The sequence below is a fragment of the Pelophylax lessonae genome (assembly GCF_965119305.1).
Source record: "Pelophylax lessonae genome assembly, chromosome: 8".
Classification (NCBI taxonomy): domain Eukaryota; kingdom Metazoa; phylum Chordata; class Amphibia; order Anura; family Ranidae; genus Pelophylax; species Pelophylax lessonae.
Window position 1 is genome coordinate 27,020,489 of NC_138775.1, and position 25,470 is coordinate 27,045,958.

Genomic DNA, 25,470 nt, shown 5'->3' on the forward strand with positions numbered 1-25,470 from the left:
TTGTTGGCAATGTATCAAAAACAAAGAATAATCTCCTTTTTTCATCCTTTTTTTAGGAGATGATCGCTATTGGCATCAGTAATTTTGTTGGAAGCTTCTTCCAGTGTTTTCCCATCAGTGCCTCTGTGTCGCGGTCCGTGCTTCAAGAAAGTACCGGAGGAAACAGCCAGGTGGGTTACCTACACAGGTCAGCGCGGAAATCCTGTAACCAATCACAGTAAAGATATTTGTCCTTATACTTAAAAAAAATAATCTAGGATCTAATTGATTGCTACAGTTCATATCATTTTGTCTGAGGCTTATTATTTTATTCTGAAATGCAGGATGTGATATGATTTTATTATTCTTTGGTTGTTTGCAAACAGGTAGCCAGCGCCATAGCATCATTTGTTATCTTTGTGATCATCCTCCGGGCTGGGGAACTCTTCCAGGACTTACCAAAGGTAAGCGAATAGATCTAAAATAAGGATGATGTGCAGGGCCATCCTTTAATTATGATTGGACCCTGGGCAAATATTTTCTTGGGCCCTCCCAAAACCCACTTATTACCTATTTGCAGCCAGTGCGGGCTCAAGGGGCAGCTGCTTTGGGCCCCACAAAAATGACTAGACCCAGGGCAGCTGCCCCTTTTGCCCTGTGGTAAAGACGACCCTGATGATGTTTATATTCACGATGGTAAAATGCAGTCATATTCACCGTAGCAGTCATTGCTATATTCACTGTGGCAGTGAAAGATACTGTATATTAGTGGCTATGCATGATTCTTTTATTATTTTTATTATATATGACATGAAAGTGGGAAGCCAATGCATTTCGGGTGCTCACCAATCCCCCCCATTATCTGAGACAGTTGCAGTTGGACACCAGTATGACAGGGTGTAATACCGGTGCCCAACTGCAAATCTCCCTAATGAAGGAGGATTGGTGAGCCCCCAAAATGTGTTCATATCATATCTAATAATTAAAAAAAAAAAAAAATGTTTTATACATTTCCAGGGACTCTATTAACCACTTAAGCCCCGGAGGATTTGGCTGCTAAACGACCAGAGGGCATTTTGCGATTCGGCACTGCGTGACTTTAACGGACAATTGCGCGGTCGTGCGACGCTGTACCGAAACGAATTTGGCGTCCTTTTTTTCCCACAAACAGAGCTTTCTTTTGGTGGTATTTGATCACCTGTGCGATTTTTTGATCACGCGCTATAAACAAAAAAAGAGCGTAAATTTTGCAAAAATAGCAATATTTTTCCCTTTTTTTTATATGAAATTCCCCCAAAAAAAAATGTAAAAATCAAAATTTTTTAATATTTTCGGCCAATTTGTTTTATGCTACCTATGTTTGGTAAAAAAAATCGCAAAAAGCGTATTTTGATTGGTTTGCGCAAAAGTTATTGCGTTTACTAACAAAGGGAAAGATTTTTGTCATTTTTGTTGTTTTTTTTTTTAACGCGTAATGGCGGCGATCTGCGATTTTTTTTGCGGTACTGCGACATTGCGGCGGACAGATCGGACCCTTGACTGACATTTTTGACACTTTTGGGGTTACCAGTGACATTTCTACAGTAATCAGTGCTATACATATGCACTGTTACTGTAAAAATGCACTGGTAGTGAAGGGGTTAACTTTATTTGAGAGGGAGGGGCTGTGTGTGTCCCTAGGGGCGTGATTCTAACTGTGATTGGCTGTGGCTTCAACTGTATGAGGAGTGATCAATGGATCTACATAGTAGATCCATGTGATCAGCTCTCATACAGAGAGGAGAATGACAGGCAGCTTGTTTACACAAGCTGCCTGACTATCTCCCTCTCCCCCGCCGATCGCAGAGTGGCCGGCGGCGATCGGGTCCGCCGGTCACGCGCGCGGGGGGGTCCGTGACCACGCGGGAGCGGGAGCGCGCCTCCGGCGGCGCGCGCTCGCTCCCTAAACCCTCACAGGCGAGCGACGTAGACCTACGTCACTTTGCCTGTGAGGGGCTGACCGCCCACGTAGATAGTCGTGCGGCGGTCGGCAAGTGGTTAAAGAGGAAGTAAACCCTCCTCTGCAAGTTGTACCTATAGGTAGGTCTATGATAAGGGTTACCTATAGGTACTGTAAATATCTCCTAAACTTGTACCGTTTAGGAGATATTTACCTTACATGCAGCCAGTGACATCACTGCCGCATGCGCTCTGAAGGAACGGCTACTGGTGCCGTTCCTTCAGAGCCCCGTGCCGTGACGTTTTTTTTTTTTTTTTTTTCCAAAAATATGTAGCAGAATACAAATTGGCCTAAAAGGTTGAAAAAATGTGATTTTTAATTTTTTTTTATATTGGGAATGTTATAAGGCAGAAAGTAAAAAATATAGTTTTTTTTCTGAATTGTCGCTCTTTTTTTGTTTATAGTGCAAACAATAAAAATTGCACAGGTGATCAAATACCACCAAAAGAAAGCGCGATTTGTAGGAAAATAAGGGCATCAATTTTATTTGGGTACAGCATCACACAACCGCGCAATTGTCCGTTAAAATAACGCAGTGCCGAATCGCTAAAAACGGCCTGGGTCATTAAGGGGATGTTTGAAGATGTGGTTAAAATAATTCTGGCCTTTGGAGACCCTAACTTATCCTTTTGCTATTGCAGGCCATCTTAGCAGCAATCATTATAGTCAATTTGAAGGGGATGTTTAAACAGTTCTCGGAGGTCGGTGTCCTAGTGGCGAACCAATAGAATCGATCTGGTAAGAAATATTTCATATTCATGCTTGGCAGGGTTACAAGTAACCAGGATGATGGTATATTGAAGTAAACAGGAGAAAACAAATACATTGGCAATGTCCCTAAAAAGAGAAAATGTGCTTGCCCCTGGCCAGCAGTTTTCTGCCCTCTGTCTGATGGGACATTGCACAGGAAATATATGGAGCTGGGCAATTATAATGAGGGGAACGTCTTTCAGAAAGTGGGACCCTGTGTCTCTGGGTGGCTGAAGATGACCGCCAAGATGATGATGTAGGCTACTATTTAAGTCTCAGGGTAGAATCTTAGGCTTATCGCATTGTAGATAAAGTTGGTTGCCAATTTTCTTGAATTTGTTTGCTCATTAGAAGTGTTTGTTACCCCAACACTTCATATTCCTGATAAGCATAGTTGTATAAAGTACTCGAAACCCATACTTGAGTAAAAGTACAAGTGCTCGATCAAAAAGTGACTTGAGTAGAAGTACTAAAGTATTCAACATTTTTTTTTACTTAAGTATTGCAAGTAGTTTTTTTTAAAAATTTTGCTACTCAAGTACTGAAATTAAAAGTACAAGTACTGTGTTATGTAGTTATTAAAGAAAGAAGTCAAAAGTTTGAACATCAGATTGTTTTTTTATTATTTCAAATGCAGCTTTTATTTATACATACAGTAGCATTTATTTTCGTATGCACTGATAATACATAGTTACATAGTTAGTGAGGTTGAAAAAAGACATCAGTCCATCCAGTTCAACCCATGATGCGTGTGAGTGTTTGCTTTTAACCACCGTACATTGTATACCCCTTTATGTTGTGGTCTTTAAGGTGTCCATCTAATAGTTTTTTGAAACTATCAATGCTCCCTGCTGAGGATACACATGTTTTGAGCTTCATGAAACCTGACATCTACTGTTCTGGCAGTGGTAATTTTTATAATTGTAACGAGTAACTATGCAGCACAAAAAAAAAAATATCGGAGTAGAAGTATTGAAATCATTGAGAAAATGTAGTGAAGTAAAAGTAGAAGTAGGAGAAAAAAATTCTACTCTAGGAAAGTACAGATACCGCCTTTCGGTACTCAAGTACAGTAGTGAAGTAGTTCTACTTAGTTACTATACATCTCTGCTGATAAGTGCCTGCTGTACCAAGTACTTGTATGAGAAAGTATCCCATTCCCTTTATTTGTTTCCTTTGTGGAGTTCCAGCCAGTCCCTCTGCTTTCCTGTTAAAAACTGACCACACTAGGCAGGAGAGACCAATGTGGTCAGTTTCCTAGCTGTGCTGGGTACTCAGGCTGCTCTCCTCCAATGATCAGACTTGTCCTGACACCCGCCCCCCATGCACAGCCTTTCACTGGAAAGATCTGTGTGCTGTTGCTTTCCCTACCCTAGCTCTTATGTAGAGAACAGAGGGAATGCGATCACATAAAAAAAAGGGGAAAAAGTTTTGTTTTTTTTTTTTTTTTATATCTATCTATTTTCCTTTCATTTCAATTTCAAACTGAATGGATTCTTTTACAAGGTGACCATTTACAGTCACTTTAAAGTTCTTCTTGCAATGTCCAGCCTAGAAGATTCACCCAGGACACTCTTGAGCACAGAAGTCTCCTCCAAAGACACTCCATACAGGCAGCCATCTTCATGCTTCCCCTGGATCTACCCTCCAACATGGCAGTGGGAATTTTCTTGGCCTTTAAGACCTGCTCTTAGCTGGGGTCAAGTCCAAGATAGAAAGACCCTCTTCACAGTGTCATCCTCACCAGACAGAAGCCCAGGGGAGAAGAGGGAAGATTTTCACCAAACATTTACCACCTTCCCTCAGCCTAAAGCTTCTCTCTTACACATAAAGTGGAATTCCACCCAAAATCTATTGCAGCACCCTTTAGCGTGCTAGAATGTTGGTGTAGCGGTTAGTGTAGGAAAATTTTAGCCTGACTTAGGGCCAAGCCTGGGCTGTGAATCTGGGTCAAGGGTTCAGTGACTCAGGGCTAAGTAACTCATCTTAGCAGCCTCTCTATTGCCTCCCCCTGTTTTCTGGGACATTGGAGAATGTTCTGGACATAGTGGGTGGAAGCTAGGAGGAGCTGCTTGGAATATTTATGAGGACCTTAGCCAATTTCCAGCAAATAGGCTAGAAGGGGGTAGATTCACTACATAAATAGGCATGAGTCATGCCAGGGAGGGCAGTCGGGTGGAAGATGGCGATGGAGTTCTGAGGAGTCTGTTGGTGGCCCTTGAGGGTGCCCCCTAGCCTGGGGGGGGAGAGGCCTCAGACTGTGGCTTGGGTGCTGGAAGATTCCTTCCAAAACACATGGAGGAAACCAGAGGCGTAACTAGAACTTTCAGGGCCCAGGTGCAAGAAATCATGAAGGCCCCCCCCCCCCCCCCCAAAAAAAAAACATGATTTTTACACTTTTTATTTTCACATTCTGCTATATAACATCCCCCCCCAAAAAAAAAAAATTAAAAATCTAATTTTTCACCATTTTATGCCAATTTCTATTCTGCTACATATTTGTGTTTGAAAAAAAAAAATCGCACTAAGCGTATTTTAATTGGTTTGTGCAAAAGTTATTGCATCTACAAACTAGGGGAAAGATTTATGTAATTTTTTTTTTTACTAGTAATGGCGGCGATCTGCACTTTTTAGTGAGACTGTGACATTGCGGCGGACAGATCGGACCCCTGACTGACATTTTTGACACTTTTTGGGGGGACCAGTGTCATTACTACAGTAATCAGTGCTGAAAGTATGCACTGTTACTGTAATAATGACACTGGCAGGGAAGGGGATAACAGAGGGGTGATCAAGGGGTTAAATGTAAGCCTAGGGGAGTGTTTCTATCTGTGGGGGAGGGGCTTGTGAAATGATCATAGAGACCTGTGATTCTATATAGAAGGATCACAGGCGCTCTGTGATCATTTCAGGGAGAAGAACGGTCAGCTGTGTTTACAACATCCGACGTCCTTCTCTCTCAGCGGGGACCTATCACGGGTGGTCAGCGGCAATCACGGCTGCAGGCCCCCGTGAATTGGCATTCCCGCTCGCCCCTAGCACCAGGCGAGTGACTGACGTAGTATTACGTCGGTTTGCGCAGGAGGGGCTGCCTGCCACAGTAAAACTGCGGTGGGCGGTCCTTAAGTGGTTAATGTTATGTTATGTTTGATTTTCCACCTCAGGATCGGTAAAATATGACCTGGGGAATGGGACCAGTAATAGTGGCGGCGATGGTGGGGAGGGGGTGGGATCAGTGGTGGCAATGGTGGGGAGGGGGGGGTGAGATCAGTGGCAGCGATGGGGAGGGGGGGGATCAGTGATGGTGGTGAGAGGGGGGATCAGTGATGGTGGTGAGAGGGGGGATCAGTGATGGTGGTGAGAGGGGGGATCAGTGATGGTGGTGAGAGGGGGGATCAGTGATGGTGGTGAGGGGATCAGTGATGGTGGTGAGGGGATCAGTGATGGTGGTGAGGGGATCAGTGATGGTGCTGAGGGGGGGATCAGTGATGGTGGTGAGGGGGGGATCAGTGATGGTGGGATCAGTGATGGTGGTGAGGGGGGGATCAGTGATGGTGGGATCAGTGATGGTGGGGGGATCAGTGATGGTGGGATCAGTGATGGTGGTGAGGGGGGGATCAGTGATGGTGGTGAGGGGGGGATCAGTGATGGTGGTGAGAGGGGGGATCAGTGATGGTGGTGAGGGGATCAGTGATGGTGCTGAGGGGATCAGTGATGGTGCTGAGGGGGGGATCAGTGATGGTGGTGAGGGGGGGATCAGTGATGGTGGGATCAGTGATGGTGGGGGGATCAGTGATGGTGGGATCAGTGATGGTGGTGAGGGGGGGATCAGTGATGGTGGTGAGGGGGGGATCAGTGGCGGCAATGGTGGGGAGGGGGGTGGGATCAGTGGCGGCGATGGGGAGGGGGGGATCAGTGATGGTGGTGAGGGGGGGATCGGTGATGGTGGTGAGGGGGCAATTGGTGATGGTGGTGAGGGGGGGGGGGACCAGTGATGGTGGTGAGGGGGGGGGGATCAGTGGTTAAGGAGGGGTGGGATTAGTGGTGGTGCCAACCTCCCCCACCTCTGCCTCTTACTGATCCCATCTCCACCCATCCCCTCCCCACACCAAGTATCTCTGTTGTAGAAGTGATGGGGGGGAATGGGATAGGGATGAAATCTGTAGTGTGGGATCAGTAAGAGGCAGCAATGGTGGTGGTTGAGATCAGTGGTGGAGGTTAGAAATTTGTCACTGACACTTACATGTCCTTCAGTCGATTCCCCTCATTCACTGGTCACGAAAAGTGCCTCCACAGTCCAGGGATCAGGGATGCATGTTGTGAATCACATGTGGAGGAGAGATCCACCCCCTTCTGGACGGCTGACTCTCCAGTGCCTGTGAAACTCCGCCTCTCTACTCCCTGCTCTCTACATGGATTGGCTGGCTGGCTCTCTCATTCATCACAGTAAGAGCTCAGCTCAGCCTCCTCCTGACAGCCCGGCCACAGCATTCCTACCCCCCCCCCCCCCCCCCCCGCGCGCGGCACAACTATATGACAGACTGATTCTGAGGAGGGAGGGAGGCTCTCACTCGCACATCCAGAACTGGCAGGTGCCGGCGGGCCCCCCACGGTAGAAGAGCGGAGGCCGGCGGGCCCCCCCACAGTGGCAGAACTCCAGGGCCCGGTCGCAAGCGCGACCGCTGCGACTCTGATAGTTCCGCTACTGGAGGAAACCTTTCCTGGATGGACAGGAGCAAGGAGAGGACTGCAGGAGAAGGTCAGCGCGTCTGGGGGAACTCCTAAGAGTCAACCGGGTGGGCTGGTGAGTGTCAGTCTGGAGGACTGTGGGGAGAAGATAGCCTGGAGGGCTAGTGAAATGGGCAGCTGCAGCCAAGCCGGTTGGCAGTGCCTGAAGAGGTGGTACTGGGATCAGTAAACACAGAGTTGATGCAAGCTGGACACTGAAATTCTGCTACACAATGGGCCCTGGGTTCCTGCCTGTAAAGGGGCATTGATTCATCTGACTTAGTGACTGTCAGGTAATCACAGTGATCCAGCTAAGGAGACTTTATATGGAGACTGTATATAAGAAAAGTTGTCCCTGAAAATGTTGAAGTCGAATGGGCAACCCATAACCTCCCATCCCTATCCAAGTTATTACCCTCAATAAAACCAAATTACTTAGAAGCCCAAACATATATATATATATATATACAGTAAACCCCCCTCCATTGCGGGGGTTACGTTCCGGACCCAGCTGCGAAAAGTGAAAATCCGCGAAATAGAAAAACCCTATTAAAATACACTGTAGGCATGTTTTTTTTTTACTGTCACTGTACATGTAAAAGCATTTTAAGGTTTTTAAACACACTTTTAAAACAATAGAAACTAATTTAAACACATAAAAGATACTGAGAGACAGAGCAGGAGCTATGGAAAACACAAAAATATTTCATTTTTAATGATTTATATAGTAAAATAACATTACAAAAAAAACGCAATATACCAGGACCGCAAAAACAGAACCGCGATGGAACGGGGGTTTACTGTATATGTCACGCTATTTGAATGCACATGCTCATGGAATGGCGACAAACTACGATAGTTAAAGTAAGTATCTACTATAATAATTGAATTTCCATGTTCTGTGTACTGTGGGAGAGCAGATATAGTGAATGCAGGCTCCTGGGGAGACCAGATATAGTGAATGCAGGCTCCTGGGGAGACCAGATATAGTGAATGCAGGCTCCTGGGGAGAGCAGATATAGTGACTGCAGGCTCCTGGGGAGAGCAGATATAGTGACTGCAGGCTCCTGGGGAGAGCAGATATAGTGACTGCAGGCTCCTGGGGAGAGCAGATATAGTGAATGCAGGCTCCTGGGGAGAGCAGATATAGTGACTGCAGGCTCCTGGGGAGAGCAGATATAGTGAATGCAGGCTCCTGGGGAGAGCAGGTATAGTGACTGCAGGCTCCTGGGGAGAGCAGATATAGTGACTGCAGGCTCCTGGGGAGAGCAGAGATAGTGAATGGAGGCTCCTGTGGAGAGCAGAGATAGTGAATGCAGGCTCCTGGGGAGAGCAGATATAGTGACTGCAGGCTCCTGGGGGGAGCAGATATAGTGACTGCAGGCTCCTGGGGGGAGCAGATATGGTAAATGCAGGCTCCTGGGTGTAGTAACACTTTAAAAATCTCCCTTGGCAATGCTTTAAAAAGGTTTACCAGTTACCAATTTAGAGTTACAGGGGGTCTGTAGCTAGAATTATTGCTCTCACTATTCTGTTCATGGCAAAAACTTACATGTGTGGTGCGACCAATGTTTTCATATGCATGCGTTTGTCTCTGCTGCAAGCACGGAAAGAGGGGCCCCCTTAAAAAAGTTTTTTTTATTATTTATTTTATTAGAATGTTTTATTTTTAAACTGTCCCTTTATGTATGTAATTCTTTATCACTTTTATTGCTATCACAAGAAACATCCCTAGTAATAAAGCGTGACAGGTCCTCTTTGTGGAGACACCTGGGGTCTCATTGATCTCATGCTTTCCAGAAAAAAATGGCTCTGTTTACATTTTCCCAAACCAGAAGTGACTAAGTGCTAAAGAAAGGGCTTTACTGTCCTTCAGGCTTTAGGGGGGGGGGGGGGGTTAAACAATGCCCAATCTCTGTTATTAGGGGGAGAAATAGTGTCAGTCAGAGGATTATGCCCCATTTTTGTTGTCAGTGGGAGGAAATGGACCCATTGTTGGTGTCAGTGGCTAGAATTATGTCCTAATATTGGTGTCAGTGGAAAGAATTATTCCCCATTGTTGGTGTCAATGAAAGGAATAGTGCCCCATCATTGGTGACAGTGGAAGGAATGGTGACCCATTGTTGGTGTCAGTGGAAGGAATAGTGACCCATTGTTGGTATTAGTGGCTGGAATTATGTCCCAATATTGGTGTCAGTAGAAGGAATTATGCTCCATCATTGGTGTCAGTGGAAGGAATAGTGACCCATTGTTGGTGTCAATGGCAGGTATTATGCCCCATCATTGGTGTCAGTGAAAGGAATTATACCCCATCATTGGTGTCAGTGGAAGGAACCTTACGGACTAAGACTGGTATGCCATTAAAGTTCACGGGCGTGTAAAGGCAGGTGTCCCAATACTTTTGGTGATATAGTGTATAATATATATATATGTAGCACTGCCACCTAGAGAGCTGCTGAGAATTGCACCTTCTGGATTCCCCTGGGTTACCATTAGCAACTGATAGCAGACAAATAGCATTTAAAGTCCTTGGCTCAGACAGTGAACAGTCCAGGGGATTTGTTTTTTTATGTTTTATTTAGAACTGGGACGGGAGAAGGGATGAGTGGGATGCTCCAACTTGAACTATGCACAACTTGAGGACAACTGACTGTAGTATGCGGCAAGGCAGCTGCTTCACTTTGCCACTGAAGTGAAAATAAAGAATAAGAACACTTGTTTAGGTTACTCTTCAGGGTCTAACTTGGCACCCCATTTCTCACTTGCTGTGTGAACTGACCTCCTGTTCACTGACACTCTACTGGAGTGGTCCCCTTCCTGGACAAACCCCTGGCAAGCTTCCCAGTACTCACGGACACTGTTTTTCCCAAGGTCGCTCTGCCTTCAACTCCCTTGTCAGCATCCACTGGACCTCTTGCCCCATACCATACCTCTGGCTCACTAGGCCGACCGCCTTTGACCATCTTCCACACCGACAGGAGGAGAGACAGCCGTCGCCCTCCTCCTGGGACCTGGCTACCCGCCCAAAGATGCCCTGTCACATATGCCCTTGGCTTTTATAACGTATCCCAGGATGCACCACTGTTTGTGCCAACCCACTGGGATAGTTGCAAAGCCTGTGTGTCACTGGCTGGGTTTCCTCCACTGTCCAACAGGCTCCCCTCAGACCAGAAGAATCACACATGCAACAGGCCTAACTACTGATCAGACTGATAAGCAGGAAGAGCAAACTACGCTCCCTAACTAGCACCTACCTAGGAGGGTGCTATATATATATATATATATACAGTGGGTACAGAAAGTATTCAGACCCCCTTAAATTTTTCACTCTTTGTTATATTGCAGCCATTTGCTAAAATCATTTAAGTTCATTCTTCTTCCTCATGAATGTACACATAGCACCCCATACTGACAGAAAAACACAGAATTGTTGACATTGTTGCAGATTTATTAAAAAAGAAAAACTGAAATATCACATGGTCCTAAGTATTCAGACCCTTTGCTGTGACACTCATATATTTAACTCAGGTGCTTTCCATTTCTTCTGATCATCCTTGAGATGGTTCTATACCTTCATTTGAGTCCAGCTGTGTTTGATTATACTGATTGGACTTGATTAGTAAAGCCACACACCTGTCTATATAAGACCTTCCAGATCACAATGCATGTTAGAGCAAATGAGAATCATGAGGTCAAAGGAACTGCCTGAAGAGCTCAGAGACAGAATTGTGGCAAGGCACAGATCTGGCCAAGGTTACAAAAAGATTTCTGCTGCACTTAAGGTTCCTAAGAGCACAGTGGCCTCCATAATCCTCAAATGGAAGACGTTTGGGACGACCAGAACCCTTCCTAGAGCTGGCCGTCCGGCCAAACTGAGCTATTGGGGGAGAAGAGCCTTGGTGAGAGAGATAAAGAAGAACCCAAAGATCACTGTGGCTGAGCTCCAGAGATGCAGTCAGGAGATGGGAGAAAGTTGTAGAAAGTCAACCATCACTGCAGCCCTCCACCAGTCGGGGCTTTATGGCAGAGTGGCCCGACGGAAGCCTCTCCTCAGTGTAAGACACATGAAAGCCCGCATGGAGTTTGCTAAAAAACACCTGAAGGACTCCAAGATGGTGAGAAATAAGATTCTCTGGTCTGATGAGACCAAAATAGAACTTTTTGGCCTTAATTCTAAGCGGTATGTGTGGAGAAAACCAGGCAATGCTCATCACCTGTCCAATACAGTCCCAACAGTGAAGCATGGTGGTGGCAGCATCATGCTGTGGGGGTGTTTTTCAGCTGCAGGGACAGGACGACTGGTTGCAATCGAGGGAAAGATGAATGCGGCCAAGTACAGGGATATCCTGGACAAAAACCTTCTCCAGAGTGCTCTGGACCTCAGACTGGGCTGAAGGTTTACCTTCCAACAAGACAATGACCCTAAGCACACAGCTAAAATAACGAAGGAGTGGCTTCACAACAACTCCGTGACTGTTCTTGAATGGCCCAGCCAGAGCCCTGACTTAAACCCAATTTAGCATCTCTGGAGAGACCTAAAATTGGCTGTCCACCAACGTTTACCATCCAACCCGACAGAACTGGAGAGGATCTGCAAGGAGGAATGGCAGAGGATCCCCAAATCCAGGTGTGAAAGACTTGTTGCATCTTTCCCAAAAAGACTCCTGGCTGTATTAGATCAAAAGGGGGCTTCTACTAAATACTGAGCAAAGGGTCTGAATACTTAGGACCATGTGATATTTCAGTTTTTCTTTTTTAATAAATCTGCAACAATGTCAACAATTCTGTGTTTTTCTGTCAGTATGGGGTGCTATGTGTACATTCATGAGGAAGAAGAATGAACTTAAATGATTTTAGCAAATGGCTGCAATATAACAAAGAGTGAAAAATTTAAGGGGGTCTGAATACTTTCCATACCCACTGTGTATATATATATATATATATATATATATATATATATATATATATATATATATATATGAAATTATACATTATATATAAATGAGGCAGGCTCGATCGATCACTTGGTCTTTTTTCTGCCGTCACCCTTCTTGGTGTCTAAGCAGTAGTTATTCTTCTTATGTTCACAAGTTTTTTTTTTTATATTCTTGAGATATTTCTTTTTTCTCCTTCAGGTTATTTGGTGGGTGACCTTTGCAGCAACCATTTTGCTAAACATGGACATTGGCCTGGCAGTCTCGGTGACGTTTTCTTTGCTGACCATTATATTTCGGACACAGATGTAAGTACTGTAGACTCCGGTGTTACATTTAGGCAGCATTGTTTGGTTATTTTTTACTGACTTTTATTACGCTTTGGTGTCAGTGCTGATTATACAGTGCCTTGAAAAAGTATTCACACCCCTTGAAATTTTCCACATTTTTTCATGTTACAACCAAAAACCTAAATGTATTTTTTGGGTATTTTATGTGATAGACCAACACAAAGTGACACATAATTGTGAAGTGGAAGGAAAATGATAAATGGTTTTCAACATTTTTTTACATAAATATCTGAAATGTGTGTTTGTATTTGTATTCAGCCCCCTTTACTCTGATACCCCTAACTAAAATCTAGTGTAACCAATTGCCTTTAGAAGTCACCTAATTAGTAAATGGAGTCCACCTGTGTGTAATTTAATCTCAGTATAAATACAGCTGTTCTGTGAAGCCCTCAGAGGTTTGTTAGAGAACCTTAGGGTCCTTTCACACAGGCTTTCCACCCAGCGGACTCCATTTTGCTCAGTGGGGATCGATCCAGTGATCCCCACTGACCAGAAGGATGACAGGTCTGTCTCCACTTACTTTGCAGAGACAGATCTGTCAGATCCCCGCTCTCTTCTATGGGAGATTGGATGATAACGGACCGCCTGTCTCATCCGATCCTCCAGACGGATGGAAAATAAGGTTACCATCCATCTGGATTTCAGGGACAGGATCGGATCGGATAGCAGGGGGTGTCAACGGAGATTTCACCACTGACATCCGCTGCTCCATAGAGGTACATGGAGCATCCAATCAGGTCCGCCTGAAAAAACTGACAGGCGGACCTGATTCGGAAAGCCTTGTGAAAGGGGCCTTAGTGAACAAACAGCACTATGAAGGCCAAGGAACACACCAGACAGGTCAGGGATAAAGTTGTGGAGAAGTGTAAAGTAGGGTTAGGTTATAACAAAATATCCCAAGCTTTGAACATCTCACGGAGCACTGCTTAATCCATCATCTGAAAATGGAAAGAGTATGGCACTACTGCAAACCTACCAAGACATGGCCTTCCAACTAAACCAGTGATGGTGAACCTTGGCACCCCAGTTGTTTTGGAACTACATTTTCCATGATGCTCAACTACAATGCAGAGTGCATGAGCATCATGGGAAAAGTAGTTCCAAAACATTTGGGGTGCCAAGGTTTGCCACCACTGACCTAAACTGACAGGCCGGGCAAGGAGAGCATTCTTTAGAGAAGCAGGCAAGAGGCCCATGGTAACTCTGGAGGAGCTGCAGAGATCCACAGCTCAGGTGGGAGAATCTGTCCACAAGACAACGATTAGTCGTGCACTCCACAAATCTGACCTTTATGGAAGAGTGGAAGAAGAAAGACATTGGTGAAAGAAAGCCATAAAAAGTCCTGTTTGTAGTTTGCGAGAAGCCATGTGAGGGACACAGCAAACATGTGGAAGACGGTGCTCTGGTCAGATGAGACCAAAATCAAACTTTTTGACCTAAAAGAAAAATGCTATATATGGCGGAAAACTATCACTGCACATCACCCTGAACACACCACCCCCACCGTGAAACATGGTGGTGAAAGCATCATGTAGTGGGGATGCTTTTCCTTAGCAGGGACGGGGAAGCTGGTCAGAGTTGATGGGAAGATGGATGGAGCCGGTGTGCCAATGTGAACAAAGTTTAGATATGACATGTTACCTGAGAATTTTATGTAAGAACTAGAAGGAGTGGGGTCTTTTGCCCCTGGAAGCCAACTAAGTTGCAGCTCTCCTTTTTCCCAAGAGAAAATTATTTGTCATATTTCCTTGTTTGTTTGTTTTTTAAAGTGGATGGCAACAGTACATTTTCAGAAGCCGTCCTTAGACTCGATTCACACTAGAGCGACTTGTCAGCCTGACAAGTCGCGCTCCCTCGAGGTCCATTGACTGCTACAGGACCCGTTCTAATAGGAGCGACACAAGTCGCTCCGACTTAGAAAAAGGTTCCTGTACTACTTCGGGGCGACCTCAGAGCGACTTGCATAGACTTTCATTATGTGAAGTCCATGCAAGTCGCTCTGAATTTCGTGGTGCATGGGAATGCACAAGTCGCCCCTGAAGTAGTACAGAGTCGTGCCGCCCCCAGTGTGAACCGACTCTTAACCTCCAGTCCTGTGACTTTGCCTAGATGATATTATCAGTCTGTCGCAGGCAGGAAGAAGCATTTTCTCAGTCTCCTTTCCCCCAGTGATCAGACTGAATATTGTAACTTTGTTAACCAGGTGAGAGGTGGCAGCAGGGGCTAATCTGTACCAAACATTTGTCAAAACAGCCAAAAACTGCACAGGCACCAGGATTTACAAGACTTTGTTGTCTCTGAGCCGGCATCCCAGTCCAAAAAGTACATAGTAAGACGGGTAGAAATTTAAGCGCCACACCACTGCTAAGAGGTCCAGATACAACTTTATTCCATTCATTTTTGGGTAGAACTCCGCTTTAAGTCCACTGGAATAAAATGTGATTTTTTTTTTTTTTTAGGTCCAATTACTCAGCCCTTGGGCAAGTTTATGGAACTGATGTCTACAGAGACGTGTCCAGTTGTCAGCAGGTAACTGGATCGTTTAATGCCTCTGTTCACCTAACATTCGCACTCACGGTTGTATGCACGGTACATTCGCTCCAGTGCCCCATGTGGTAGTTTTCAGAGTGGAGATTTTAGCTGTAAGAATTTTTGAAAATCCTAAAGCTGTCCTCACTGTCCCTAGCTCTTAAAGTATAACTAAAGGCAAAACTTTTTTTAAATTTTGGGTAGAGTGGAGAGTAATTAGAACCCCTGTCAGTTTTTATTGCTGTCTATGCCCCCCTTAGGAAGATTATTCCTCTCTATTTGTCCTGTTTACCATCATCATTGAAAGTTAAAGTACCAGTAAAAGAAAATACTGAATTTTGGGCTGTCCCCAGAAAAGTAATAGAGGGGAAATCTTCCAATGGGGACTCTAGTTCTGGTGACCTGGGGGGTCCCCAAGGAATTCCCTTAACCGCTTGCCGACTGCCCTATAGCAGTATAGATACATGATCCTGCTCTTCCTGGTAGCGGGCGCGAATGTGCACCGTTGCTGGCTCGCTCCCACTGTGATTATACACAATGGGAGCTGATCAGTGGGTACCACGGACTAAATGTATGCCGGCATCTGCCGATCATTTGTTACACAGGCAGAACAGCAGTCCACCTATGTACACAGGGCAGATCGCTGTTCTGTCAGTAGGGAAGGCATGGATCCTGTGGTTCTGCAAAGCAGGGACATGGATCCATGCCTTCCCTTAGTAAAAGCATCTCCTACATGTTGGCAATAATTCAGACACGCATGGCCCTAGGCATCAAAGTTCCTTCAGATATCTGGGAGCACTCAATGAGACACAGAGACGGCAGGTATGATGTCACAGAATGCTCGCTGTATTCAAACAGTGAAGAACGTTTTATAGAGAGAAAAAGGAGAAGTCCCTTTACAGTAGATTATACATAGAATTGGTACAAGAATAATAATAGTTTCAGCAGTTTACCATTACGTGCTTCAAGTCACGTACTTGCATATGAGTTAATTAAAATAAGGCATAGTTATAATTGACATTACATCAGACTTGTTCTAAGGGTTAAGATAAGGCATAATTGGTTACTTCAAACAAGCTTGCTCTAAGGGTCAGTTTGACCACAAAGCGTAACGTCCTGGAAACTTTCAAGGACATTTACTTAGATAAGCTTTTTTAATTAAGCTGAGTCTAGGGTTTTAATCACAAGATGGAGTCGAGGGAACAAAATGGAGGATGGATATTCCTTCAATGCCCTCTTAAATCACTTTCAAATATAGTGATTTCATTCAGATTCTGTTCCATAACTCATTTCCAGCATTTACAAGTATTGTGTTCCCTCAGAATGAGGTGCTGTCTTGGTGTCCCTATGTATTATGCATAAAACAGACTTGTAGCATAAGTATAGAGATAAAACAAAAAGCAATACCATTACAATAAGAATCACAGCTTCCCTTATCCATGCAAATATTGACCCAAAGGGGAAATCAAACCCACTCTTAAAAGGACTCCACCCATCTTTGGTTATAGATTCGGCTTTTTTCCTGCAAAATTCCTGTCTGTGTTTCTGTATTATCTCAAAATAATCAGGGATTTCAAAAACGTGTTATGTATTTATGTGCAGCATTTATAGTCAGTAGCAAATATACATAGCCCAGTCAATAGTAACTACAATGGAGGGGGCAAAGTGGGACTTTAAAGGTGCAAATGATGGAGAAAAATCTGGATTCTCAAAAAATACACATTTTATTAAACGTATAGAATTAGGACAAGACACAACATTGATTAAAATGTTAAAAGCATTTCTCCCGTCACTGCAGGGGCCGATGTGCAAGTATTTTAATTCCCTGGCCACGGGTGGATCGATCCCCTCTGAGGCGTTGCTGGCGCATATCACGGTGCTCCCTAAAGAGGGCAAGGACCCCACCTCCCCGCAGAGCTACCGCCCCATTTCGCTACTAAAAACCGATGTGAAGATACTTGCTAAAATCCTGGCCAACCGCATGAAATTTTTAATGCCCCACCTCGTTCATCTAGACCAGACGGGATTCATCGCTGGTAGGGAGGCCAGAGATAATGCCATCCGGGCTGTGCATTTGATCCACTGGGCCAATTCACACCCTGAATCCCCACCCTACCTGATCCTTTCGACCGACGCCGAAAAGGCGTTCGATCGAGTAGACTGGCATTATATGCGGGCGGTGTTGGAGTCCCTGGGCCTCGGTTCCCATATGATGGCTTGGATTCTGGCGCTCTACGCGGACCCCAGAGCTAGGGTTCGTGTCGATGGCTGCTTATCGGCAGACTTCCCGATCAGGAACGGTACCAGGCAGGGGTGCCCCCTTTCGCCCCTTCTTTTTGCCCTTGTTCTGGAACCTTTCCTGAGCAAGGTTCGGGCGAATGGCGATATTAGGGGTGTGACAGTAGGCAACATGGAACACAAGCTCTCGGCCTACGCTGACGATGTGTTATTCCACCTCACTGACCCCTTGCTCTCACTGCCGGTCCTGATGCGGGAACTGGAACGCTTCGGCGCTGTTTCCAACTTTAAAATTAATCTCACCAAGTCGGAGATCCTACCGGTATCCGTTCCCTCGTCCCTCTCCGAGTCCCTTAGGGCTGCCTTTCCCTTTACGTGGACTACCGCGTTTCTGAGGTACCTTGGCATCCAACTCACTAACAGTTTCGACACGCTCTACGCCCAGAACTACCCCCGACTGCTATCTAACATTAAACAGAACTTCCTTCATTGGACTAAGACGGCTTTTACTTGGCTGGGGAGGGTTAATATTGTGAAAATTACTGTCCTCCCTCGGGTGCTGTTTTACTTGCAAATGCTGCCTATCCCCCTGCCCCGCAGTTTCTTCACCCACCTAGACGGCATGCTCATTGACTTTGTTTGGAACGCAAAGCGTCCCCGCCTGGCACTGACTACCCTGAAACGTTCGAAATATCTGGGTGGCCTAGGTCTGCCAGATGTGCATCGCTATTATAAGGCAATTGTTCTTCAGCGTATCCTGAACTGGCGCTTCCATACCCACTCCAAGCTTTGGGTTTCCTTAGAAAAGTGTATGGCGGGTAGGAACCTATCCTATGCTACCTGGCTGTCCCGGGAGTACAGGGGGCTGTCGGCTTACACGTCTCCTCTGACGACCCAGGTCCTGGACACTTGAGATTGCATCAATAAGCTGTTGGACCTGGCGCCCCCTGTCTCCCCGCTGGCGCCCTTGGGAGGTTTCCTCTGGTTTCCTCCGGGTGAGCAGATGTCGTTCTTCGACCCCTGGGTGGACGATGGGAACGCCAGTTGTGGTAAGCTGCTAGAGGGTGGCAAGCTATTGCCCTACGAGAGGCTGGGGGGCCGCCGGGGTGGTTCCCCAAAAAATTTCTGGAAATACCCCCAACTGCATCATTTCTTCCGGGTTCACGGCCCCTCGATTCGCCCCCCTGCCTCTCTCAAGCCCTTTGAGCGCTTGTTCGTTCAAGACGAAGCTCCACCATGTCTTGTATCAGAAATGTACCAACTTCTGGGGGAGGCGGCTCCTGCTTCCAGGCCCGGATTTCTCCGGGCATGGGAGCGGGACTTGGGCCAGGAGCTCTCTGAGGAGCGGTCGGCTCATCTCTACCAGCTTACACACTTGAGCTCCGTGGATTCCAAAATGCAAGAGACGAATTACAAAATACTGACTGGATGGTACAGGGTCCCTGCCGACCTTCATCGCGTTTTTCCCTCCGTTCCTGCTACTTGCTGGAGGGGATGCGGTGGCCGCGGTACTCTCCTCCATATTTGGTGGGGGTGCCCGGTCATTGCCCCCTTCTGGCGGGAAGTCCGAGATCAGATTAAAGCCATCTTGGATGTTGAGGTTCGACCCCCCTCCACTTCTTGCTGCACGTTCCATGCCAGCCGCTTAGCCGATACCAGCGCAGTATACTGCCCCATCTTCTTAATGCTGCCAGAAGATTGAGCCCTATATACTGGAAAAGGCCACAGGTGCCGGGCGGCTCGGAGTGGAGGCGGGTGGTGGACGGCATCAGAGATGCGGAAGAATGGCTTGCTAAATGCAGGGGGACCGGAGACCGCGATGCGGAGAAGTGGAGACCCTGGCTGGATCATGTTGGTGACCCTGCCCTTGTACCCTCCAGCCTGGATAGAGCCCTATTAGTGCTCGCCGACCCGTCCCTAGCGGACTTGGCTAGCTCCTCGCCCACGGCCCGGCCCCTGGACCCAGCTTCCTCCTCCCCTTAGGTTGCAATTGGGCGCTGCTCGCCGCCGGCAGCTGGAGAGCGCTAAATGGGACGTGTGGCGGAGATGGACGGGCCCCGGATGGCAAAAGGTAAGTTTCTCTCTTCCCCCCCTTTTTTCCCTTTTTTTTCTACTGTCCCCCCCCCCTTTGTTCTTTCCTATTTCTGTTATCCTTCCCCTCTCGTTCTGTTCCTCTTACTGACTGTGTGCTGCTGACAGCTTATGTTGTATATGCCCTGTGACAGGTATGCTGCCGGCGTCGGGTTCGTTGACCCGGTGGGTTGCAGACCCTCTGTCCGCTATCAGTACTGGCTACTATGGTGTGCCGTAAACCTGGCCCCCCCCCCCCTCCCCGCCGCCCGGCTTGGGTGGTGGGTCGAGCGGTGGGAATGTCCTCTGCTGGGGCGACTCCCCAGGGAGCGGTATGTTGGAGGCCCTGTTTGGCCCCCCTCTCCCTGGGAGAGCCCCGCCGGAGGCCCCCTATGGGGTGCCGTTCCTGTTCCTGATTTTTCTTTTTTCTTTTTTTCCGCACGCCAGGCAGACTGAGTGTTCCTTTTTTTTTTTTTTTTGTGTTCACCACTGACGCCTGGTGGCATGCCTCTCGCCCCTGGGCTATGGTTCACCAACCCTTGTTGTTTCCTGAAGTTTATGAAGCCATTACACCTTTGGATGCTTGGGATTGTTGTTCCCCACATGCAACACTTGTCACTTTGCCTATTGGTTAACTCGCTGTTTTCGCTATGCGTTTTCTTCTTGTACTGTGTGTTTTTGCGATAAGTTGAAAATAAAGATTGTTTAAAAAAAAAAAAATGTTAAAAGCAAAAAAATGCACTAGATAATATCAACTATTTGAGTTGATATTATCGAGTGCATTTTTTTGCTTTTAACATTTTAATCAATGTTGTGTCTTGTCCTAATTCTATACGTTTAATAAAATGTGTATTTTTTGAGAATCCAGATTTTTCTCCATCATTTGCACCTTTAAAGTCCCACTTTGCCCCCTCCATTGTAGTTACTATTTGTTTCAGGGATGTGGTGCTTCTCATTGTCTTAAACCTCTAGCAATAATTTTCCAAATAGCCCAGTCAATGTGAAATGGAGGATAGATATTCCTTCACTCCACTGTACACAAACACTGGCTAGGCACACAGTTAACCCTTTGATTGCCCCTGATGTTAACCCCTTCCCAGCCAGTGTCATTAGTAAAGTGACAGTGCATATTTTTAGCACTGTTCACTGTGTTAGTGTCACTGGTTCCCAAAAAAGTGTAAGTTGGTGTCCGAATTGTCCGCCGCAATAAGATGCTGATCGCCACCATTACTAGTAAAAATAAATAAATATGAATTCCATAAATATATGAAGTTATAGACCTGCCAGGAAACCATTGTTCCCTACGTGGGACTTGCTTATGGTCCTCAGCTTTATCAAGGCCTCAATTCTATCCTACAAAATTGGCTACACTCTGCAATCTAACCCTGAATACCATATTTTTGGTTGCTACAACCTCTGTGAAAAGGGTGTCAGAGCTGCAGGCTTTGTACTCAAGGAGCCTCACCTAGCGTTCTACCTGGACCTAATAGTCCAAAATCCCCAGACTGCTTTTTATCCATGGGGTATCTTTCTCCTTCCACTTTGAATGGGATGTCCATTTACTGTCTTTCTTGGTTAAGTGAGAGAACCACATCCCCTGGATGTTGATCTAGCTCTGATGACCTGCTTGGCAGATACTTTTACATTCAGGAAAGCTAAAATCTGTGCTTGGTTCTGGCATGGCTTAAGGAAGGGTCAGTCAGCATCAACACGTACAATCACCTCCTAGATTGGTAAATGTGTGCCTAGCCGGTGTTTTAGTGTCGTGGGGAGGGGGGGGTGGTGCTTTTTACTAGAGGAAGGCATGGATCAGTGTTCCTGCTTTGCAAGGACACAGGATCCATGCCTTCCCTACTGACAGAATTTCAATCTACCTTGTTTACATAGGAATACTGCCATTCTGTCTGTGTACCAAACAATTGGTGGGTCTCGGCAGACATCGAGTCCGTGGGACCCACTGATCAGCTCCCGCTGTGTAGACTCTCCCACTACCTAGAAGTGCAGGATCACCCTGTAGCAGTAAAACTGCTATAGGGCGGTTGGCAAGTGTTTATTTATTTTAACTTCCCTCTAATACGCTGCTCAGCACCAATCAGGGAAACGGTAGGCGAATTTGGAGCTAATCACAGCTCTCCTGCTTTGCATACTGCTGTCAGCTTAACATTGCTTCCATCAGCGCTTTATGCAAGCTAGGTAAAGATTCTGCTTTGTAAACCATTTTTTTTTTAAATTATCTGCTATGCTTCTTTTTGGTTATGTGTGCTAAAATGTACATTTTGTATTTCACAGGCCAAAGAGCTGCCAGGAATTAAGATCTTCCACTCTTCATCCACAGTCTTCTACGCCAACGCCGAGCAGTACATCCAGGCTCTGTACCGGAAGGTAAGAGAAAGAAGATTTCACTACATGGAAGGGTTTCTCCTCTTAAGCTGGCCATACATGGATGGAAATTCGGCCGGTTCAGCAGGGACTGCTCAAAAATTCGATCCATGCCTGGGCACAGTGGTTGAACAGGAGTCAGTCTACCTATCGACTTCTGTACAACTTCCCTGTCGATTTCAGCTGCTTGTATGTGTGGATGGAGGAACTGGATCAGTTTATTTCAACCAGTTCAACCTAGTTGATCCTGCTGCTCTCTATCTCCTCCTTCTGTCCATATCCCCAATGCAGTTGGGGATTTTGCAGAACAGTGTTGGCAGCTCTTCACATGCTCAGTTTTCAGTGAGTTTCTATGCTGAGCATTTCCTCCCTATCACATCTGAGCAGCCCATGTGACTATAGAGTCACACATGTGGGGGTATATATATACAGTGGTAAATAGCCCACTCCCTCTCTCCTCCTTTATGCCTACTAACCAGCTAATCACAATGGGGGCAGGATTTTACATGTAGGTTATTGGAGGCTTCGCCTCCCTCCTAATCTAAGACACAGGCTGGAGGGTCATGACACAGCCTGTGGCTGGCAGAAATCCACTCAAACCATATTATTGCCAAAAAAATAATCAAGCTTTAATTTCAAATATATAATTTATGACAATTTAAAACAGTTTATTTTTACTCTTTATTCCAAGGCCTTTTTTTTTACTTCAAATGATCTTTACTTTAATCATGTGACCAGCAGCAGAGGACTAGAAGCTCCTCCTGCCACTGTTTCCCTGCACACAGGCTGGGAAAGTGCTTGGTCATATGACAGCTGTATATCAATTAGAAAAAAAGTACTTAGATTTTTTTTTAATTAAAATAATTACAGTGCCATCATCCATATACAGAAATAGAAAGGACAATGTAAATTAAACATTGTGTGTTTAGGTATCACTTTAAAGGTGCAAAATTCTGTGGCTTTGAGATAAGCTACCTCTAGAAACCGGTGTGGTTCACCCTTAATGTATATGTAAACCCTCACCTTGTTAAACAGCCCATTTAGTTTATAATAAAAATGACAAGCAAAAGATTTGTGTATATATATAAAAACATTAGGAAAACAAAATTCCCATTTTTTTTTAAAAGTGATCACATTCCCTCTGTTCTCAGCTGCATAAGGAGCTTAGAGAGCCGGGGGATAAGAAACAGCAGTACATTGATCTTCCCAGTGAATGCCTGTGGAAAAGGGGAGGGGGGTTTCAGCACAAGTCTGATCATTGGAACAGAGCAGGCTGAGTTCTCGGCACAGCCAGAAAACTGACCATGCTTCACTTTCATGCCTAGGGTGGTCAGTTTTTTTAAAATAGGGAAAGCAGAGTGACTGGCAGGAACACCAGGGATTTCATACAAAGGAAGCAAAACAAAGAACATTAGACTTTTTCGTACAAGTACATGGTACAACAGGCACATATCAGGAATATGAAATGCTAGGTTTACATATTCTTTAACCTGTTGCTGCCCATTTAACGCATATATGCGGTGGCTCGGAGTGTGGGCTTTAATGCCCACATGTCTTACATACGTATCCATGGGCAGCAGAGGTTTCCGTGCCAAGAGTACACTCACTACATGCTCCCAGACCAATGACTGAGCTGTCACAGACAATTCCTGGTCTCTTGTAATGATTGGGAGTCGAAGGGACCATCCTTTGATCATGTGACAGCCAATCACAGCAATCACATGATCGGATAAGACCAGTTAGAGGGATGAGAGGACTGGGCGGGAGGTTAAGGGATATCCAAACCCCAAAACAAAAAAGTCATAGGTTGCAGCTTACCAGTCCTTAGGCTTGGTGGTTGTATTGGTTTTACTATTTCTCCTTACTTTTTTCTTGTACATTTTTGCAAGTATATATAAATATTAGAGATGCACTGAAAATGGTGTTATCAGAATTTTTGCGATTTTACTGTACTTACGGTTTGTTTTTAATAGGTCATATGACTGAAAAACCACATCAAGAACGTAACACGGGTGTGTTATTGATGCGTTCTTGCTTCGTTTTCAATGTATTTTAACGGGGTGGTGTGTTTTTGATGCGGTTTTTTTAACTGACCAAAAATGCAGCAAGCAGGATTTTTAACACCACAACGGAAGCGTAATGGACCATTGTGAAGACATACATAGAACTTAAAGGGATACATTTTTCTTAAGCGTTTCTTGCGCTAAAGGTGCCAAAAATGGCCGACAATAAATTCATATTAATTTAAATTCATGATAGTAAAAAGTTAAATATATTAATACAATTATATATATATATATATATATATATATATATATATATGTATAATTTACAGTATCTCACAAAAGTGAGTACACCCCTCACATTTTTGTAAATATTTTATTATACCTTTTCATGTGACAACACTGAAGAAATGACACTTTGCTGCAATATAAAGTAGTGAGTGTACAGCTTGTATAACAGTGGAAATTTGCTGTCCCCTCAAAATAACTCAACACACAGCCATTAATGTCTAAACCACTGGCAACAAAAGTGAGTACACCCCTAAGTGAAAATGTCCAAATCGGGCCCAATTAGCCATTTTCCCTCCCCGGTGTCAAGTGACTCGTTAGTGTTACAAGGTCTCAGGTGTGAATGGGGAGCAGGTGTGTTAAATTTGGTGTTGTCACTCTCACTCTGTCATACTGGTTACTGGAAGTTCAACATGGTTTCTCATGGCAAAGAACTTTCCTGAGAATCTGAAAAAAAGAATTGTTGCTCAACATAAAGATGGCCTAGGCTATAAGAAGATTGCCAAGACCCTGAAACTGAGCTGCAGCATGGTGGTCAAGACCATATAGGGGTTTAACAGGACAGGTTCCTCTCAGAACAGGCCTCGCCATGGTCAACCAAAGATGTTGAGTGCACGTGCTCAGCGTCATATCTCAGAGGTTGTCTTTGGGAAATAGATGTATGAGTGCTGACAGCATTGCTGCAGAGGTTGAAGGGATGGGGGGGTCAGCCTGTCAGTGCTCAGACCATACTCCGCCCACTGCATCAAATTGGTCTGCGCGGCTGTCTTCCCAGAAGGAAGCCTCTTCTAAAGATGATGCACAAGAAAGCACACAAACAGTTTGCTGAAGACAAGCAGACTAAGGACATGGATTACTGGAACCATGTCCTGTGGTCTAATGAGACCAAGATAAACTTATTTGGTTCAGATGGTGTCAAGCGTGTTTGGCGGCAACAAGGTGAGGAGTACAAAGACAAGTGTGTCTTACCTACACACAAGCATGGTGGTGGGAGTGTCATGGTCTGGGGCTGCCGGCACTGGGGAGCTACAGTTCATTGAGGGAACCATAAATGCCAACATGTACTGTGACATACTGAAGCAGAGCATGATCACCTCCTTTCGGAGACTGGGCCGCAGGGCAAAATTCCAACATGATAACGACCCCAAACACACCTCCAAGACGACCACTGCCTTGCTAAAGAAGCTGAGGGTAAAGGTGATGGACTGGCCAAGCATGTCTCC

At 45.5% G+C, this 25,470-nt stretch overlaps 1 pseudogene across 1 annotated transcript in view; it reads left to right on the forward strand.

The window, feature by feature from the left end:
- Window positions 1–25,470, forward strand: part of LOC309561755 (solute carrier family 26 member 6-like) — an 82,709-nt pseudogene that overhangs the window by 33,992 nt on the left and 23,247 nt on the right. The window contains exons 10-15 of the transcript XR_014226210.1: window positions 57–170; window positions 366–443; window positions 2,620–2,716; window positions 12,592–12,698; window positions 15,200–15,269; window positions 21,867–21,959. The product of XR_014226210.1 is annotated as a solute carrier family 26 member 6-like (transcript). The remainder of the gene's footprint in view (window positions 1–56; window positions 171–365; window positions 444–2,619; window positions 2,717–12,591; window positions 12,699–15,199; window positions 15,270–21,866; window positions 21,960–25,470) is intronic.